We start from the raw sequence: 6,396 nt of genomic DNA on the forward strand, positions 1-6,396 counted from the left end.
CTTCTTTACAAATACATAGATTCAAAATATGGCTGCCCTCTGGATAGCTGAGTCCTGGCTAGTTTGTATATGATATAGGATGCAAATATAAAATGAGGCACCTGAGATCCAAAGAGACTGATATAAAAAATAGCTTGTGCTTTTTGACTATTAGTGAAATATGTCCCATTCTTTTATAAGTAGAGCTATTACTAAGAAGATGATAGATCATTTTTATAGGAAGTCCAGGACCATGGTGGCTCTAATCAGAGTCCATTAGGAGTAAAGAGCAACGAGTACCAAAGTGAAGAGGAAGTCTAGGTGTTAGCTCAATTTGAACAAAAACTGAAGGCATTCCTGAGAGTGATATGTTGGACACTATGTGGTGATTGATATAGGAAGACTTTCCAGACTCAGTCACCCTGGCCCAGTGGTTGTGCTATAATGACAGTGACTGGTATATAAGCATATATATATATATATATATATATATATATATATACATACATATATATAAGGACTCATCATTTCAGAGTAGACAGGCATCCAGCAGAAAGTATAAAGCCTGACATGGCAAATATTTGGCCAAGGGAGTCAAAGGCATTAGTGAACTGAAAGAATTTTCATGTTCCCTCTATGCCTAGTACTGGAAGTAAAACTAGCCCCCCCCGCCTTAGCCTTAATGATTTTCAGGGCTTTGGGGGCAGTTAAAAAGAAGGTGTACTTAAAGGGCAGGTAAGTACTTGATTGATTAAAATATATCTTGGGTTTTTGGAACAAGACATACTACTCAAAAAAGTCTCAGACACCTGGGTGACTCAGTCAGTTAAGGTTCCGACTTTTGATTTTGGCCCAGGTCATGATTTCAGGGTTGTGAGATCGAGCCCACTGCTTAAGATTCTCTCTCTCCCCCTCCATCTGCCCCTCTCCCCCTCCATCTGCCCCTCTCCCCACCTTTCTCACTCTCTCTCACTCTCAAACAATAATAATAATAATAATAATAATAATAATAATATCAGTCTCTCTTCCATTCTTTTATCATATTCATCAGAAAGTTGCATGCTCATTCTCACATCTTTCTGTTTCCAAGGTTGTGTTATATTCTATTATGTGAAGTATCTTTACTTAATTGTACTCATTTTTCATTATTTCCACACATATTCAAATATCCACTTTCTAATAAGAAACTACTGGTACAAACTTTCATTAACAGTCGTCTTACCTGTTTACTATGGTATCTAACTTCAATTGATAGATTATTTTTGTTTGGTTACATTTAATTCCAGTTTCCAACCAATAACATCTTTCAAAATCTTGTTTAAACTTCCCACAAAATGAAATTACTTTTACTCTAGCTTGAAACCAGTTGCATTTTCAGGGGATATTAAAACACAACAGAAATCATATTTGGGTAAGCTATCTCCTTTTTTGGAACAAACTTGTGTTAAAAATTAACTTTAGAAGATATATTTATTTTTTATATTAAGACATTGAGTTGTACTTTGATGTCATTGAAAAAAAGAATTTGCATGTACTTTTATTTATATCAATTGTCATTTCATTATTAAAATTTTCATCTGTTTTAGCCAGCTTAGGCTAAGTCATGCTATAGTAACAAATGATCCCAAGTCATATGGGTTAAACAATAAGTTTATTTCTTGCTCACATTTATGCCTATCCCGGATGAGCTGCATCTCTGCTTAATGTCCTCTTCATTCTGGATGCAAGTCTGAATAAGCAGCCCTTTGTGGAACATGAAGATCTTGTGGCAGAGGGAAAAGAAAGATGAGAATGAAGCAATGGCTTTTAACACTTCAGCATGGAAGTGTCATATATCACTTGTACCCTTAATTATTTCATTGTAACTTATTTCATTGTTGAAATAAATAATTTGGCTAAGCTTGACATAGTCAAGGCCCCTAGTGGAAATGGGCCAAGTAACGAAGGGACCAGTAGAGAAAAGTACCAAATATTTGGACAATCAAATAATCTACCACAGATTTCTTCTTTATCTACTATTCAGTGGTCGGTAATTAAATAGGAGCAAAATAGAAGAAAGATTTTTGAATTTTGTAGATTCCATAAAAACAAATGTGAAGATTAGAAATCTATATCAAGATTATTTTCAATTCTAAGCTTCTTTAATTTTACAGTAACACCATGCTCTCTCTATTTTTTACATTAATATTTGAAGCTGTGCCTATTAAAAGCATTCAGTTCTTTAGAAAAATATCATCTACATTATGGTTATTATTCACATGGTTACTAATACATTTAATGTAATTCTTTCTAAATGAAAATCATGGTTTAGTAAATAATTTTTATTTTTGAAAAATAAAGAATAATATGATCTGCACTACCTTTCATCTTTTAGATTTTACTATTTTTATCTGTTTTTATCTATATTTCTTCCCACTCATTTGACTTTGTTACATTAAAATGTATAACAAGCATGGAGTTTATATATGGGGGAGAGAGAAAGGGAGAAATTATTTAATTTACAAGTGGTATTCAGGAAAGATTATTTAAAATGTTCCTATAGATCCTGGAGAAAGAAACTCCAAGACTTTATTTGACATAGCACAGTATCTCTCTATAACATGATTAGAAAATCACCATATTATAACCCATCCACCAAAAAGACAATTTTTCAAAGACTATGGCTCATCTGTAACAAAAATTTACCATGCTTACAAAGGTCTAAATATCCATTGTTCTAAAAACAATTAAATACATGATCATTAGATATTACAACTAAATATTACATATATTAGATTTATGCCACACACATACCATTATACACAATTCTTTAACATAAAGTAATCTGAGTAAGAAAAAAAAGGATTATAGAAAAGGAAGCCAATCACAATTCAAGAATCATAATTTAAAGCAGGTCTCCTCAAAAATAAAATAAAGAACAGTAACCACATTACATTCAAAAAGTCCATGATGTTTTAAGTATGTTTTATTTATCTTTCCAGTTCTCTGCTAATAGTACTGGTCATCTCCAAAGCAATTATTTTTCTTTAGTATGTATGTTGATAAACATATACATACAGCATCCATTCTTGATAAAAACCCACAACAAAATAGGGATAGAGGGAATACATCTCAACATCATAAAGGCCATATACAAAAGACCCTATGGCTAATATCATCCTCAATGGGGGAAAACTGAGAGAGCTTTTCCTCAATGGTCAGGAACAAGACAGGGATGTCCACTGTCATCATTGTTATTTAACACAGTACTGAAAGTCCTAGCCTCAGCAGTCAGACAACAAAAAGAAATAAAAGGCATCCAAATCAGCAAGGAAGTCAAACTTTCACTCTTTGCAGATGACATGATGCTCTATGTAGAAAACCTGAAAGACTCCACCAAAAAATGACTAGAAATGAAACATGAATTCAGCGAAGTTGCAAGATATAAAATCAATGTACAGAAATCTGTTGCCTTTTTATACACTAATAATGAAGCAGCAGAAAGAGAAATCAAGGAACTGATCCCATTTACAATTGCACCAGAAACCATAAGATACCTAGGAATAAACCTAACCAAAGAGGTAAAAGATTTGTACTCTGAAACTATAGAATACTTATGAAAGTAATTGAAGATGACACAAAGAAATGGGAAAACATTCTATGCTCATGGATTGGAAGAATAATATTGTTAAAATGTCTATGCTACCCTAAGCAATCTACATATTTAATGTAATCCCTATCAAAATACCACCAACATTTTTCACAGAGCTAGAACAAACAATCCTAAAATTTTATGGAACAACAAAAGACCCTGCATAGCCAAAGCAATCTTGAGAAAGAAAACCAAAGCTGAAGGCATTACAATTCTAGACTTCCAGTTATATTACAAAGCTGTAGTCATCAAGACAGTATGGTACTGGCACAAACGTAGATACATAGTTCAATGGAACAAAATAGAAAACCGAGAAATTGTCCCACAACTATATGGTCAAATAATCTTGGAAAAGCAGGAAAGAATATCCAATGGAAAAAAGACAGTCTCTTCAAAAAATGGTGCTGGGAAAACTGAACAGCAACATGCAGAAGAATGAAACTGGACCATTTTCTTACACCATACACAAAAATAAATTCAAAGTGGATGAAAGATCTAAATGTAAGATAAGAAACCATCAAAATCCTATAGGAGAACAACCTCTTTGACCTCGGCTGTAGCAACTTCTTACTAGACGTGTTTCTGGAGGCAAGGGAAACAAAAGCAAAAATGAACTATTGGGACTTCATCAAGATAAAAAACTTCTGCTCAACAATGTAAAGAATCAGCAAAACTAAAAGGCAGCCTATGGGTGGGAGAAGATATTTGCAAATGACATATCAAATAAAGCGTTAGTATCTAAAATGCATAAAGAACTTATCAAACTGAACACCCAAAGAACAAATGATCCAATTAAGAAATGGGCAGAAGACAAGAATAAACGTTTTTCCAAAGAAGACATCCATATGGCCAACAGATACATGAAAAGATATTCAACATCACTCAACATCAGGGAAGTAAAAATCAAAACAATGATGAGATATCACCTCACACCTATCAGAATGGCTAAAATTAACAACACAGGAAACAACTGATATTGGCAAGGATGTGGAGAAAGGGGAACCCTCTCAAACTGTTGGTGGGAATGCGAATGGGTGCAGCCTCTCTAGAAAACAGTGTGGAGGCTCCTCAAAAAGTTAAAAATAGAACCACCTTAAGACCCAGCAATTGCACTACTAGTATACAAAATATACAAAGTATACAAAAATACTGATTCGAAGGGACACATGCACTCCAATGCTTATAGCAGCATTATTAACAGTAGCCAAATTATAGAAAAAGCCCAAATGTCCATCAACTGACGAATAGATAAAGAAGAGGTGGTGTGTGTGTGTGTGTGTGTGTGTGTGTGTGTGTGTGTAATGGAATGTGTGAATATTATTCAGTAATCAAAAAGAATGAAATCACCATTTGCATGATGTGGATGGGACTAGAGGGTATTATACTAAGTGAAATAAGTTAGAGAAAGACAAATATCATATGATTTCACTCATATGTGGAATTTAAGAAACAAAACATATGAACATAGGGGAAGGGGAGGGAAAAAAAGAGAGGCAAACCAGAAAACAGACTCTTAACTATAGAGAACAAACTGAGCTTTAGTGGAGGGGAGGTGGGCAAGGGATGGGCTAAAAGGGTGATGGGTATTAAGGAGAGCACTTGTGTTGAGCACTGGGTGTTACATGTAAATGATGAGTCACTAAATTCTACTCCTGCAACCAATATTACACTATATGTTAACTAATTAGAATTTAAATAAAAATTTGAAACAAAAAACCCTACATACATTACAATTAATCTACAAAAACTTACTATTTCTACATAATAAGGCATGTTTTAGGTACTTAATTAAATAATATTTTAAAGTAATATTCCCAGTCCTCCTGCATCTGTCTGTAAACTCCAACATATCAATCAAGACCTCCAAGGTCAAAGTTTCCCAATATCCAAACTCTAGGATTACCTCAGGATTTAACACCAGGTTGAGTTAAATGTGAGTTACATCAATCTCTTCTGTCTTTGAGCATGACCAGAAAGAAATCTTTTAATTTTGATACAAGAGCAACAAGCAAAAATAAAACAATTCCTACATCCTTCTCAATCAACAGACGAATCAACCAACCAAACTGAGGTGAAGAATTATGTGTGACCTCATAGTGTATATTCCATGACTTCGCCATCACTATTATGCAACAATTATTGAACATTATCATGTGTTTAGTGCTAATGATACAATGACAAGCAGAGGAGAAGTTCATGGGAATCTTCCCAAAGGAGTTTGAATTTCAAAGAATGAATTTTAAAGAATGGATGTGATTTTGCCAGATGCGCAATGGAGACTAACAAGAACAAAGAAAGTTGGAAAAAGAGAGAAGGTATTCCAGGCAGAAGGAATATCATAGGCAAAAGCATGGAGGCACAAAACAACATAGTAAATTATTGAAGCTCCAATTAGTATCATATAGATAGATGCATATTGCTAGGGAACAGGCTATAGATGAGATCATCAAAGGGTATGGACAGGAACCACTTCATGGAGGACTTCATGTGCCTTGCTAAGGTTTTGTTTGTTTGTTTGTTTGTTTTAGATTATCCTGTGTTCAATGGAGAATGAGTGAAGGGTCTTAATGAAGAAAGCCACATAATACATAACATTTTGGAAAAAGAATTCTGGCCAGGTTATGAACGATACATTGGAGAAGGTCGGGGCAGAAGAAAAATATCAGGAGATATTTTTAAAATCCAGGGGAGAGAGATTTTTTTAAAAGGTCCCAACAAGGGCAAAAGTAGTGAGTGTAAAGAGAGAGCCTAAAACAATACGTAGAGGTAGAACTAACAGGGCTCAG

General features: G+C 34.2%; 1 long non-coding RNA gene across 1 annotated transcript; it reads right to left on the minus strand.

The window, feature by feature from the left end:
• Nucleotides 1–1,613: 1,613 nt before the first annotated feature.
• On the minus strand, nucleotides 1,614–5,637 carry LOC141372644 (uncharacterized). The gene is made up of 2 exons (XR_012378007.1): nucleotides 5,514–5,637; nucleotides 1,614–1,741 (listed from the first exon to the last, which is right to left on the minus strand). It is a non-coding gene; the product is annotated as an uncharacterized lncRNA (long non-coding RNA).
• Nucleotides 5,638–6,396: the final 759 nt, after the last annotated feature.

Source organism: Callorhinus ursinus, unplaced genomic scaffold, assembly GCF_003265705.2.
Source record: "Callorhinus ursinus isolate GAN/ISIS: 27379988/994484 unplaced genomic scaffold, GSC_fseal_2.0 scaffold4, whole genome shotgun sequence".
In the NCBI taxonomy this organism is placed as follows: domain Eukaryota; kingdom Metazoa; phylum Chordata; class Mammalia; order Carnivora; family Otariidae; genus Callorhinus; species Callorhinus ursinus.